Source organism: Heterodontus francisci, chromosome 1, assembly GCF_036365525.1.
Source record: "Heterodontus francisci isolate sHetFra1 chromosome 1, sHetFra1.hap1, whole genome shotgun sequence".
NCBI classification, from domain to species: domain Eukaryota; kingdom Metazoa; phylum Chordata; class Chondrichthyes; order Heterodontiformes; family Heterodontidae; genus Heterodontus; species Heterodontus francisci.
Genome location: NC_090371.1, coordinates 226,012,444 through 226,027,922, shown reverse-complemented (window position 1 = coordinate 226,027,922; position 15,479 = coordinate 226,012,444).

Sequence of the window (15,479 nt, the reverse complement as noted above, 5' to 3'; positions counted from 1 at the left end):
CAAGTAGTTTTTCCTTTCACATGAAGCATGTCTTTTCCCCCTTAACTCTGTAAACCCAATTTCATCAAAAATTGGAATGCTGGCCCAATCTGAAGTACTTACAGCAACTTTCTTGGACAGAATACCAGAACACTTTGCCATCTGATAGCAGCTGTCTCTCATCTCTAGCCTGTAATTGCTCTCTCTCACTCTCTCTCCCTCCCTCTCTCCGGGATAAGCTCTCTTTTATTTTTTGACACTATGATGATTATTTCTCCTCTGAGCTTTCTTCTATTGTTCCTTCTAGATTACATGTGTATCATCCTATATACTCTTCCTCTGTTCTGCAAGTCACTGGAGATGAATTTCCATGGGAGCCCTTCCTCTCGAAAGCCTTAGAAAAATGGTGATCAACTCGGAGAACCCCTGTGGAAATTCAAATCAAGAATTATCATGCAATCTCAGCCTGTTATTCATTCTTTACCAGACCTGAAATCTGTGGAATTCCTAAGTTTTCCCTTGCTCTGCAATCTGTAGACTTTCAAAACCCAAGGCTGACATCACTTAGTCACTGCTACGTAACTTACCTGCTCTTCAACCCAGTCTTCTCAGTCTTAGCGATATAGTGGAGTATGGAGCAAGGTTTCCCAATTGAATAAAAATAATTTGCAACATTGAAAGTTATGGAAGAGATGAATATATAACTATATTTAGTAAGTTTATAATAAACCTTTATGCTAATTTGCTGTGTCTACAATCAAAAAAATTAAGTGAGGGGATTATATTTCTTTCCCAATATCTACAGATTTAACAGGATGGCTCAACAAGTTTCTAAAATTTTGTTCTGTTCCCAGATTTGTGGACCAAGTTGATGCCCAAGATTTCAGTCTCACAGCCCACACACTCCCTTATTTCATCCTCAGTCTGCCTGAATGCAAATGATATGATTTGCTACCTTTGATTGAGGAGATACAACGTTTCTCTTTTCCTCTCATGCTCCAGTGAACAAAAACAGCTGAATACCAACCAAGGTGGTGATCTCCTCGTCTTCTTAGTGCAAGCAAAAGTGTCCAAAATATGGGGGAAATAGTAACCAGATTAAGAAATATGGGAAAACTGGCAATTCATAGGAAAATACAAACTTATCCCATGAAATCCAGGCTGGTTCAGTGGGTTACCTACTATATGAAGGTGAGTGGGCAGGCAGATAGTCATCTTTCAAACTTTCTTAAAATATCGAAACTTCTGGCAGAGAAGGAAGCCATTTGGCCTGCCACATCTGTGCTGAGTCTTTGAAAGAACAGTCATGCTTAGTCCCACATCCCTACTTATTTTCTGTAACCTCTAAGTTTCTCATTCTCAAGTACCTGTGCAACTCACTTGAAAAATTATCTATGGAATAAGCTTCCACCACCTTTGCAGGCAAAGTGTTCCAGATCCTGACAACACTCTAAGCAAAAAACATTCCACTTATCACTCCCCACAAGATCTTCTCCCAATGATTTTAAATCTCTGACCTCTGATTATTGACTTAATCACCAAAGGGAATAGTTTGTTCCCATCTACTCTATCAAAACCTCTCATCATCTTGAAAACTTCTATTCTGTCACCTCTTAACCTTCTCTGTTCCAAGGAAAACAGTCCTAACTTTTCCAACCTCTCCTCATAACTGAAGTCCCTCATCCCTTGTAAAATCCTGGTAAATCCTCACTGTACTCTTTCTAAGGCCTTTAAATCTTTCCTGAAACGTAGTGCCCAGAGCTGTCTGCAATATTCCAGCTGAGGCCTAACCTATGATCTCTTTGGTTTTATATTCTATACCTCTATTTATAAACCCACGTATCCCATATGTTTTTTTTAAAACCACCTTATCAACTTGCCATGCCATCTTTAAGGATTTGTGTATATGGACAACAAGGTCTCTCTGGTCATCTGCACGTTTCATTATCATGCCATTTGTCCTTCTACATCAGTCCTCCCAAAGGGCATCACTTCACAATTCTCATTGAATTCTATCTGCCATACTTCTGCCGCTTTCACCATCTGTCCATGTCATCTTGAAGTCCACAACTATCTCCATCACTATCTACTACGATGTCAAGATTTGTATAATCTACAAAATTTATAATCCTACTCCCTACACCTAAGTCTTAGTTGTTTATAAAAATTGAAAAGAGGACTGAACCCAAAACACCACTGCAAACCACCTCCCAGTCTGAAAAACATCCATCCATCACCAACCTTTTCTTCCTGTCACTGTCCAATTTTGTATCCATATCACTACTTTCCTCTTAATTCAATTGGCTTCCATCTTCCAAATAAGCCTTTCATGTGGCACTTTATAAAATGCCTTTCGAAAGTCCATATATACATCAACTGCACTACCTTAACCTTTTCTGTTACCTCATCAAAGAATTCAATCAAGTTAATTAGACATGATTTGCCTTTAACAAATCCATGCTGGGTCCTCTTGATTAATCCATCCCTTTCCAAATGAAAGTTTATTTTGTCCTTGATGGTTTCCAATAACTTTGCCATCACTGCTGTTAGGTTGATTGGCCTATAGTTTCCTGGTTTATCCCTCTCCCCTTTCTTGAATAATGGTATAGCATTAGTGACCCTCCAGTTCTCTGAGGATTGAAAGACTATGACTAATGCCTCTGATATTTTTACCTTTGCTTTTTTCAGCAACCTAGGGTACATTTCATCCACAGCCGGTGACTTACCAACTTTCACGAATATTGATAGTTTTAGTACATCTTCTTGATCTATTACTATCCTGTCCATAACTTCCCCTTTCACTTTCAGTGTAACCATCACATCATCTGTGTCCTTTGTGAAGACAGATGCAAAGTGCTCATTTAATACTTCAGCCACGTCCTCTGCCTCTACCTGAAGATTTCCCTTTGAGTCCTTAATAGGCTCAATATTTTCCCCAATTAACGTCTTAGACTCATGCATGACTAGCCACAAAGAAGGGAGCAAAGGTAACCCACAGTTGACTCTACACTGGAGAATTCCTCCGATAATGAAGCTGTCCATGCCTGCCTACAGTGACATCCAGGCTTGGACTGACAAATATCAGGTAACATTCTTACCACATAAATGCAAGAAAATGATCACATTGAATAAATGAGAGCTGAGCCATCTGCCCCTGACCTTCAAAGCATCATCATCACAGATTATCCCACTATCAGCACCTTGGGAATCACCATTGGCCAGAAACTTCAGTAGAGCAGCTATATCACTATCATAGCTGCATGAGTAGGGTACAGACTAAGTATACTGTGACAAGTATCTTAGTTCCTGACCTTCAAAGCCTCTCCACCAAGGTTCAAGTAAATGTGTGATGGAATTCTCGCCACTCACCTAGCTGGGTACAACCTCAACAATGACGAAAAAGATCAACCCATTCAGGACAGAGACATTTACCTGATTGATATCTTTCCAATAGACTCAATATCCACCTCCTCCACCACTGACACACTGTAGCTGCAGCATGCATGATCTATAGAATGCGCTACAGCAACTCACAAAGGATACTTGAAAAGCACCTCCTTCTTCAGTGAATTATACCACTGAGAAGGACAAGGCTAACAATATCATAGGAACTTCATCTCAGAACTCCCCTTTAAGCCACATATCATCCTGATTTGTTCATATATCAATGTTAGGAGCATTAGCAACAGGAGTAAGCTATTCAGCTCCTTGGGCCAGCTCTGCCATTTAATTAGATGATGGCTGTTCTGCATCTCAACTCCATTTTCCAGTCTTTATATCCCTTGATATCCTTACCTATCAAAAATCTATCTATCTCAGTCTTGAGAGAGTTCCAAGTTTTAGATTATGTCCCATTGTTCTTCATTCCCCCACCAGAGGAAATAGATTCTCCAATCCTTTGGACATTTTAAACACATTGATCATGTCACACCTCAATCTCCTACATACAAGGAATACAAGGCGAATTTATACAACCTGTCCTGGCAAATATTTATCCCTCAATAAGCATCACAAAAAAAATACAAATTAGCTGGTCATTATCACATTGCTGTTTGTGGGAGCTTGCTGTGTGCAAATTGACTGCTGCATTTTCTACATTACAACAGTGCCTACACGTCAAAAGTACTTAATTGGTTGTAAAGAGCTTTGGGATGTCCTGAGGTTGTGAAAGGTGCTATATAAATGCAAGGTTTTCTTACTCCTGTTAAAATATCAAAGGAATTTCACATGAATACATGGTCTGATTACTTAACTTGAATTCAAATGTAAGGAAGCAAAATACAAGCGACAATATCTGATTGGAAATCTATGGTTCCATAGCTCTCCACCACTAGGATTTTCTTTGCCCCATGTCTGGATCTGTTGTAGTCTAATTGATAAAGATTGATTCAACAACTTTATTATTGTCGTATCTTGCAGCTACCAGGATGGTAAGCAGGCAAAGTAGATAGACTCTGGCCATTTTTTGACTATGTTCCTATGCTTTTACATATAGTAATCTGAAAAATTTCACATGAATTCATTAAGTACTTGGATGCTTAAATCACACACTGTAATTTCACTTCTGGTTTTTCCCTCCATCTCTGTGGAGAAGCACCTACTTACTCAGTGGGACAATTGTGACTTTGTGTGATAGTATAAAATGGGTGATAGCAAATCCACAGCCTGATTTACATTTCTCATGATTTTTATTTCCATTGACTTTAAACCAGGAGAGATGCTTGCTGTTCGCTGTAAAAATGGTGAGTAGTTGTTTTAGACTATTTCACAGAATCACAAAATCACAGAATCGTTACAGTGCAAAAGGCCATTCATCCCATTGTGTCCACACTAACTCTCTGAAAGAGCAAATTCCCTCAGTTCCATTCCCCTGCCTTCTCCCTGTAACCCTGCACATTCTTCCTTTTCATAATTCCTAATTCCCTTTTGAATGCTTCAGTTGAACCTGCCTCTATTACGTTCTCAGGCAGCACGTTCCAGATCTTAACAACTTGCTGCATGAAAAAATTTTTCCTCATGTCACTTTGGCTTCTCTTACCAAATACTTCAAATCTGTGCCCTCTCGTTCTCGATCCTTTCACGAGTGGGAACAGTTTCTCTCTATCTACTCTGTCCAGACCCATCATGATTTTGAATACCTCTATCAAATCAGCTCTCAGCCTTCTCTTCTTCAAGGAAAATAGTCCTAACTTCTCCAATCTATCTTCATAACTGAAATTGCTCATCCCTGGAACCATTCTTGTGAACCTTTTCTGTACTCTCTCCAATGCCTTCCTGTCTTTCCTGAAGTGCGGTGCTCAGAACTGGATGCAATACTCCAGGTAGTTCTGATGAAAGGTCACAGACCTGGAACGTTAACTCTGCTTCTCTCTCCACAGATGCTGCCGGACCTGCTGAGTATCCCCAGCACTTTCTGTTTTTATTGCCATACTCCAGCTGAGGCCGAACTAGTGTCTTATACAAGTTCAACATAACTTCCTTGCTCTTATATTCCATGTCCCTATTAATAAAGCCCAGGATATTGTATGCTTTATTAACCACTCTCTCAACCTGTCCTACCGCCTTCAATGACTTATGCACATAGACACCTCGGTCCCTCTGCTCCTACACCCCCTTTAGAATTGTACCCTTTATTTTATATTGTCTCTCCATGTCCTCCCTACCAAAATGATTCACTTCACATTTCTCTGCATTGAACTGCATCTGCCACCTGTCTGCCCATTCCACCAACTTGTCTATGTCCTTTTGAAGTTCTACATTATCCTCCTCACAGTTCACAATGCTTCCAAGTTTTGTATCATCCACAAACTTTGAAATTATGCCCTGTACACCAAGGTTTAGGTCATTAATCTATATCAGGAAAAGCAAGGGTCCCAACTCTGATCCCTGGGGAACTCCACTACAGACCTTCCTCCAGCCCAAGAAACTTCCATTAACCACTACTGTTTGTTTCCTGTCACTCAGCCAATTTCATATCCATGTTGCTACCGAGCCTTTTATTCCATGAGCTACAAGTTAGCTCACAAGTCTGTTGTGTGACACTGTATCAAACGCCTTTTGAAAGTCCACGTACACCATATCAACAGCATTGCCCTCATCAACCCTCTCTGATACCTCCTCAAAAAACTCCAACAAGTTAGTTATACCTGATTTTCCCTTAAGAAATCCATGCTGGCTTTCCTTAATTAACTCGCATTTGTCCATTTCTCATGCTATAGACATTAAACAAACTGTTAAAAATAAGGTTGTTCAATTTCCACAGGATTCTCTCAATCCCATCCTGTAACCTTTGCAGAAGATTGCTGTAGACCCCAGAGAAATGGTGTAATTGGCCATTTTTAGTCACTTACGCAGTTTTTTCTGCCATGCCCCTGCAGAATGTCCAAGCAAATTTTGTTATATATGACATTTCCTTTATCATGCTTTTATCCCCCTTATTTTCAATTTTAATATAGATTCCAAGCCAGATATTCTTACTTGAATTTTGCTGCCTTAGATTCAAATTCAGGTAAGGGTAGTCAGGCCACACATTTGGATTGGTCTCCAAGCTCCAATTGTACTGGAGAGTCATCTGCTATTAACATGACATTGGCTTGTAGACTGGCCTTTCTCTGGAAGTACTAACAAGTTATTTTTGTGTTTCCAGGTTTTTATATATAATAATGGAATAAATAAGAATGATGATTATACTCAAATCATTGTGCACCTTTATAAAAAATGTGTCCCATCTTTTGGCTCTTGATTCTACATGCTTGAATCCCTGGTTCAAACTGCCTGGTTTGTTCGTGCTTAACAGAACCTTTTCACCCAGGTTCAAATAGAGTGCAATACAGTGATAGATAATGCACACTTTTATTATCAAAAGCACATGGCCCTCTGTAAGCAATTTGCTGTTTATAAAATACATTATGTCTCTTAATAAGTTACAGATGTATATTTACAGTATCAGCCTCAGACATATGGCATAGCCCTGGGTTTCTCTGCATTATGTTGGGGTTGAAAATGATTGATGCCTTTTAGCAGGCCTTTTCCAAGACCTCTTCCAAGGTTCCTGTAAATCAGGTGTCAACAGAGTGAAGTAGCTCCAGTTCTGTGTGTTACTACCTACATTTGATGCAGCAACTGTCAGCAGCAAGTGAGACCACACTCCATCAAAGCAAAGCTGAAAGCAAACATGCAAATTAATCAGCTGAGTAATCTGGTAATGAGCCACTTGAGCTTTCCCAATAAGCTTCAGCTGGTGGCCAAACCTCATAAATGACAGGAAATAAGGGAGCTCGAAAGGCACACTTCAGGGAGAATGTAATGAAGTCTTTCATTCTGACAGAATCATATGGTCATTACGGCACAACAGGAGGCCATTCGGCCCATCAAATCCATACCGGCTCTCTGTAGAGCAATCCTGTCAGTCCCACTTACTCTGCCCTTTCCCCATAGTCCTGCTAGTTTATTTCCCTAAAGTGCCTATCCAATTTCCTTTTGCAATCATTGATCATCTCCACTTCTACCAGCCTGATACGCAGCGATTTCCAGGTACATAAAAAAGTTTTTCCTCACTTCCCCTTGTATCTCTTGCACAAAACCTTAAGTCTGTGTCCCCCTAATCCTTGTGCCATCAGCTAATGGAAACAGCTTTTCTTGATCTAACTTATCTAAACCTGTCATAATCTTGTACACCACTAACACATTTCCCCTCATTCTCCTTTGCTCCAAGGAGAACAAAACCAGCTTCTCCAACCTAACCTTGTAGCTAAAATCCCTCACCCCTGGAACCATTCTGGTAATTCCCCTCTGCACACTCTCAATGAGCCTCACATCCTTCCTAAAATGTGGTGACCAGAATTGGATGCAATACTCTAGTTGTGGCCGAACTAGATTTTTATAATGATTCAGCAAACTTCCCTGCTTTTGTATTCAATACCTCCATTTATGAAGCCCAAGATCCCATACAATTTGCTAACTATTCTCTCAATATATCCTCCCACCTTCAAAGATCTATGCAAATGAACTCCCAGGTCCCTCTGTTCCTGCACACTCTTTAGAATTGTGCCGTTAAGTCTACATTGCTTCTCCCTATCCCCTCTGATGAAATGCATCACCTCCCAGTTCTCTAAATTAAATTCCATCTGTCACTTGTCTGTCCATTCTGCTAGCCTATCTATCTTCTTTTGCAGTTGATTAGTATCATCCTCACCGTTTGCCACACCTCCAAGTTTGGTATAATCGTCAAATTTTGAAATTTTACTCTGTATTCCAAAATCCTCGTCATTTATATATAGCAAAACAAAAGTGATCCCAGCACTGACCCTTGGGAAACACCACTGTATGTCATCTTCCAATCTGAAAAACAACCATTTAGCATGACTCACTGTTTTCTGTCCTTAAGCCAATTTTTTATCCAAGTTGACATTGATCTTCCTATTTCACCAGCCTTAAGTTTGTTAACCAGCCTTTTATGTGATATTTTGTCAAACACTTTCTTAAAATTCATATAGCCAACATCCACTGCATTCCCTTCTGTTACTTCATCAAAAAATTCAATTAGTCAAACATGATCTGCCTTTTACAAATCTGTGTTGGCTCTCTTTAATTATTTCAAAGCTCTCCAAGTGCCTGTTAATTTTTTTCTTCACTATTCTTTCTAAAACCTACCTGATGTTAAGCTGAATGGCCTGTAGTTACTAGGCATGTTCTTATATCCTTTCTTAAACAAGGGAGCCACTTTTCAATCCTCTGGCACCTTCCCCATATCTAGGGAAGATTGGAAGATTTTGACAAGCCCTTCCAACAACTCCACTGAGATGCAAACCATCTGTACCAGCCGACTTATCCACGCTATGCTTCGCTAGCCTTTCCGGTATATCCAGCCTATCAAATTCCACTCCATCCATTACCTCTATCATTTCTGCTTCCATTGATATTTTGTCAACATCATCAATGCAATCAATGTAAACACCAATGCAAAGTACTCATTAGGCATTCTAGCCTTGCTCTGCACCGCTAAGCATGCATCACCTTCTTACTACCTGCTTACTATTTACATGCCGGTAGAAGATTTTTGAGTTCCCTTCTATTCTGATATTCTCTCTTTGCCAGTCTTATTTCCCACTTCACTTCCCCTCTCAATTTATTGTATTTGGCCTGGTTCTCACTTGAAGAATTCACCTGACATGCATCATACACCCTTTTTTTTGTTTCACAATATTCTCTATCTCCCTTGTCATCCAAGGAGCCCTCGCTTTGGTTCCCCTGTCTTTCCCTCTTGTTGCAATGTACCTAGTCTGTATCTGAAACATCTGTTTCTTAAAGATCACCCATTGTTCTATTACAGTTTTTCCTTGAAAACTTTGTTTCCATTTTACTCTGAATAGATCCCCTCTGATCCCATTGTACTTAGTCCTCTTCCAATTTCTTAGATCTTCTCCATCAGTAATGTAAACTTTATGATACGATGATCACTCTTACCTAAGTGTTCTCCCACAGACACTTGATCCACTTGACCCACCTCATTTCCTAGCACCAGTTCCAGTAGGACCAAGAACATACTGATTAAGGAATTTAAGAAATTTTTCTGCCTCCTTTCCCTTTACTCTAACATTATCAAAATCAATATTTGGGTAATTAAAGTGGAGAGTTATTATAAAGATGAAAGGCTATCGAGGCCACATGGGAAATCAATTCTATTTCTGCAGAGTGCCCTGAACAGCAACAACCTGCAAAACTGCTGCAAGCTTATAAATGGAGAGGAATGGTAAAGATAATAACAACATCACAATGACATCAAAAGCAGTCACATTAAATACAAAATCTGCCTTCAGAATTCTGACAAAATTATGATTATCCATAAATCTGTTCCAATGCTCAATACAGCAACTGTCCTCCAGATTCACTGTGCTATGTCCATTATTGTGAAAATATAATTTTTAAATATTAAGTGAATCTTTGGGCTCATTAAGATCAATATATATTTATAGCTGATGAAGGCTATTTGGCACATCTTGTTACGAGCAGATGCGAAAAGTGTCTAGGGATCTGTTACTATCTTTACCTGGTCTTATTGTAAAGGGTTTTATTTTGAACACACTATGTTTTGAGCTTCCTTTTTGGTGAATCCTTGTTCACGGTTTTCCAATTAAAAGACAAATAAACCAATTCACGTAGACTTTCTCAGATTTAAAGAAGAAAGGTGAAATTTATTAAACCTTAAACTTAAACTCTAATATGGTTAACGCCTACGGATATATGACATTCCCATGCTAGCACACACACATGATACAGACATGCAAATAGGGACAGAAAAGAGCAGAAGAAAAGATAAGTAGAACAGTCTGAGGCAATATCTTGTTACTGTTTCTCGAGCTCACTGGAGTCCTTGATAGAAGATATGGTCTTGCATTTCATTGGGGCCCAGTGTTCCTTTTAAACCTTGTTCACATAGGAGACATTTTCTCTCTTTGAGTTTACGTGTCTTCAATGGTTTCCAAAGCTGGTGAGAGCGAGATGAATGCAGACAGGAGAGAGGTCTTATCAAACCAGGAGCCAGGAGCTTTCTGATCTCAAGTACTGTTTTCTCCAATTTAAAACTCTCAGTTCAAACCTCTGCAACAGCCAGTTAGTCATGTGTCTAAAACTGGTCTGACCACTTCTGTGTGTTGGGGAAGCAACTACTGGGTCCTCATTGTTTCAAAATCGTTTGTTACTATGCAAAAATCTCTTTCCAGTCAGGGGCTTGCACTTTTTAAGTTTTAATGTTCATGTGACGAAATAATGTGTGCCTCAGTCTTGGCAGGTGAGGGGTTTGCCTGACAATCTTAATTCATCGATTCGGAACAACCCTACACTCCCCCATCCAATGTTGCATTTAATTGTTTCTTAAATGATTCCATGGTTTTCATCTCCACCACTCTGCCAGAAAATCCATTTGAAGCGTTTTGCAAGAAGATGAACATCATGAAATCAGTCTGAAAATTACATTTGACAATTTTACCCTGTGTCCTTAGCCCTGCTCCCACTTCTTATTTTAAAATAGAACTCCAGATTAACCTTTACTATACCAGTTACTTGATATACCTCTATAAGATCACCTTTCAGATCTCTCCTGTTCAGGCTGAATATTTCTTCATAACTCAGACCCTGACACAGGAATCAGCCTTAGAGCTCTTCTTTACACTGCCTCTGGCAGTTGAGTGCTTCCCCTGTTGGTGACCAAGACTGGACACAGTCTAAACAAAGTTTATACGGGTGCAGTCTCAACAAAGTATTGTACATACAGTTGATCGTGACTTAACTTGACTTGAAATCTATTGTTTTGGCTATGTAATTCAGCATTTTACTGAATGAACCTTTTTAGCATATAGCCTACTAAGTCTCCTATGTCTTATCAGTCCTACCCATAGCAATTTCAAAACCATTCATGCAGTATGTGTATCATCTAACTTTCCTTCCGTGTGCAGTATGTTACACTTTTCTTCTTTAAATTTCATCTGCCATTGTTTGGCCCACTAATATATTGAGGTAGAAGTTAGTCTAGGCCCTTTTTCAGGCTCAGCCAGATATGGAGGTCTGTGGCTGTCCAAAATTAAGCATCAAGCCTCAATTACATTTTCAGGGACAACATTTGTTGCCTCTCCAATGGCAGCTTGTTCCGTGAGAAAAATAATTTCAAGCTGTCAGCAGTGACATTCAGGTCAATTCCAGGAAGCAGTTTGGATCAGGCAATATAGAGGTCAATTGCCAGGACTGTGGGGTCAGGAGGAGTACTCCTGCTCCTTCCGGTTCTACATAAATGTGTTCAGTTTTAAATTTAATATACTTATTTTTGGTTGGTGACCGTGGGAGACACTAAAGAATTCTGAACAGGACAGACCCAACACCTACCACAGTCATTGGGAAATAATTTATCAAGGGTTCCATCACCAGACATTAGGCTTCTCATTTACTTAATTAAAGAACCTAATACTGGTTTTACACGTCCAATAAAATGGTCCTACAAATTTAGCAATGGACCAATACCTACGTAGATTGGGTGCAGGCCATCCCTCTAAAATCGGTATGCTTTGCGCCCATTCAATGCTCAAAAGACAGGTACAATGCATACCAATTACTGTACTTTTTTTTATATATTCTTCTGTAATTTCTTGACCATTTGCATTGTGTTTTTGAATCCAAGACATTGATGTAAGTTAGAAACAGCAGTGGTCCCAACACTGAACACTGGCACACCCACCCCAGTACTTGGCCCCACCCATCCTGCTTTAACCCCTCTAACCAGTTCCTGTTGTTTCCTACTTATCAGCCAATTCTGTATCTATATCCAGATTCCTCCCTGAATCTCCAAAGCTTGGAGCTTTATTAGTAATCTTTCATTTGGAACTTTATCCAATGCTTTCTGGAAGTACAAATAACTTTGTAGGATTAATCACAATCATCTTGGGTTGGCACCTCCTCAAATAAAGCAAGCAGGTGGGTCAAGCAGGATCTTTCTCATCTATAATTGTGTTATCTGTTGTTTTCTAGGTTATTGTTATATGACAATCCTCAAGTTTACACCTGATAGTCAATTCAATATTTTTGCATGGAATTGAAGTAAGACTAATGAGTCTGTAGTTGCCTAATGTATGTGTCATCACCCCCATTGATCTGTTTCCACTCTACTGGTACCTTCCTAGTGTTCATTGACTCCTTCATGATTGTCAGTGCCTTGCAAATCGCCTTGCTAGTCTTCCCCAACTTTCTGGGCTAAGTACTATCTAACCCTGGGGATTTATTTGTTTTAGACCTTACAATTTCTCTAGGATTTCTATCTGATTTATATTCAGAATATTTAATATCTTGTTCTCATCATTAGTTTCAGACACATTGCATCTTTTAGTGTTCTCACCTCTGCTCCAGAGTGCACATGTTACGTTTTGCCTCTGCAGCTATGCTTTTAACATAAAAACATAGAAAATAGGAGCAGGAATAGGCCCTTCGAGCCTGCTTCGCCATTCATTATGATCATGGCTGATCATCGAACTCAGTAACCTGTTCCCGCTTTCGCCCCATAGCCTTTGATCCCTTTAGACCCAAGAGCTATATCTAATTCCTTCTTGAAAACATACAATATTTTGGCCTCAACTGCTTTCTGTGGTAGTGAATTCCACAGGCTCACCACTCTCTGGGTGAAGAAATTTCTCCTCATCTCAGTCCTGAAAGGTTTACCCCGTATCCTTAGACTATGACCCCTGGTTCTGGACTCCCCCGCCATTGGGAACATCCTTCCTGCATCTACCCTGTCAGGTCCTGTTAGAATTTTATAGGTTTCTATGAGATCCCCCCCTCACTCTTCTGAACTCCAGCGAATATAATCCTAACCGACTCAATCTCTCCTCAGACATCAGTTCCGCCATCCCAGGAATCAGTCTGGTAAACCTTTGCTGCACTCCCTCTATAGCAAGAACATCCTTCCTCAGATAAGGAGACCAAAACCGCACACAATATTCCAGGTGTGGCCTCACCAAGGCCCTGTACAATTGCAGCAAGACATCCCTGCTCCTGTACTCAAATCCTCTCGCTATGAAGGCAAACATACCATTTGCCTTTTTTACCGCCTGTTGCACCTGCATGCTTACCTTCAGCGACAGGTGGTACGAGAACACCCAGGTCTTGCTGCATATTCCCCTCTCTCAGTTTATAACCGTTCAGATAATAATGTCTTCCTGTTTTTGCTATCCACATTATACTGCATCTGCCATGCCCACTCACTTAACTTGTCCAAATCACCCTGAAGCCTCTCTGCATTCTCCTCACAACTCACCCTCCCACCTAGTTTTGTGTCATCTGCAAATTTGGAGATATTACATTTAGTTCCCTCATCTAAATCATTAATATATATTGTGAATAGCAGGGGTCCTCGCACCGATCCCTGCAGTACCCCATTAGTTACTGCCTGCCATTCGGAAAAGACCCATTTATCCCTACACTTTGTTTCCTGTCTGCCAACCAATTTTCTATCCATCGCAATACACTACCCCCAATCCCATGCTCTTTAATTTTACACACTAATCTCTTATGTGGGACTTTGTTGAAAGCCTTCTGAAAGTCCAAATAAACTGTAGGTTCGCTTTCCTCTCTGATTGCCCTTTTAACTTATTCTCGCAGGATCCTATATTCATTCCAGACACTTTTTTTCCTATCTCGCTGCAAGATTTAAAGAGATAATTTTCTGCACTTCACTTTTAATTTGTTTGTTAATCAATTTGGGGCTACGCTTACTGTATGTACTCACGTAAAAGTCAATGCAAGACTTTAAGTCAAAAATCTTATATTTTTCCTCTATCTCGTGTAAAAGTTGACCTTATCTTTCAGAGCACACACAGAACATTCTAATCAGGCACTAGTATAAATACCTGAACGTTCGGCTAGGAACCCCACATTTTTTCAATATGGCGCCAAGGAGGAACAACAACAACACGGCACAGTTTAAACTAAAAGTCGTTGCGTGTGCATAGAAGGCAAATAATTGTCCAGCAGCAAGAGGATTCAAAGTATCAAAGAAGAAAGTCAGAGATTGGAGAAAGTTTTCCACACAGCTCATGAAGATGCCAAAGAATAAAAGGGAAACAAGGAAACGCCTTGCAAGTGGCCGCAATTAGATGGGAAAGTTGCAGAATGGGTCAGTGAACATTGCCGGAATGGATAATTAGGCTGGAATTTATGTTGGGCATGAAGCCCCGTACTCCAGCCAAAAAGTCGGGGGCGATCCTGCCTCCGCGATCCTGGGGAACCACGCCAGGATTTTACACTCCCCAGGACCTTAATTGGGTTTAGGCAGGACTTCCACCTCTCTGAGGGCCAATCAGTGGGCTGACAGCTCTCAGTCCCAGCAGCACCATCTGGAGCAGTGGTCACTGCTGGGACTACACCTAGCCAACAATAGGATCGTGGACGTCAGCCCCGGAAAAGAGGTAAGTTTTGGGGCCTTGCCAGGATCAATCAGCCGGGCCCCAGTGGGACAAGGGGGGTCAGTTGGGAAGGGTTGGGACTTTATTTTAGTGGGGGCAGTTGGGGCTTCAGGGGGGCCCTCTGTGAGGGCACAGGGTGCCCAACCAGGAGGGCCCCCCCCACCCAGCTCACAAGGAGGCTGCCTTCTGTCGGGCCTAAGGTGCCCGACGTCCACTGGTAAAATACCAGCAGCGGTGGGAGGAGGCCCTTGAGAGGCAGTTAATTGGCCATGTAAGGGCCTTGATGGGCCTAGGGCATGCAGGATGTTTCTTGCCGTCACCGCCCCTGGTAAATTTGCAGTGGGGAGGGGAATGCGTCGGGAATGGCACCCCCCCACCTCCCACTCAATTTTACGACCCCACAGCCCGTTCCTGTGGGGAGGCATAAAATTTAGGCCATAGTTTCCGTGCATTCATCTGACTCTGCACCCTGTCTCCATGGTGGCCATTATTTGTTCATAAAATTTCAAAAATTTGACTCCTGCAAAAGTCGACACCCCAAATTTTAGCCTCAAAAAT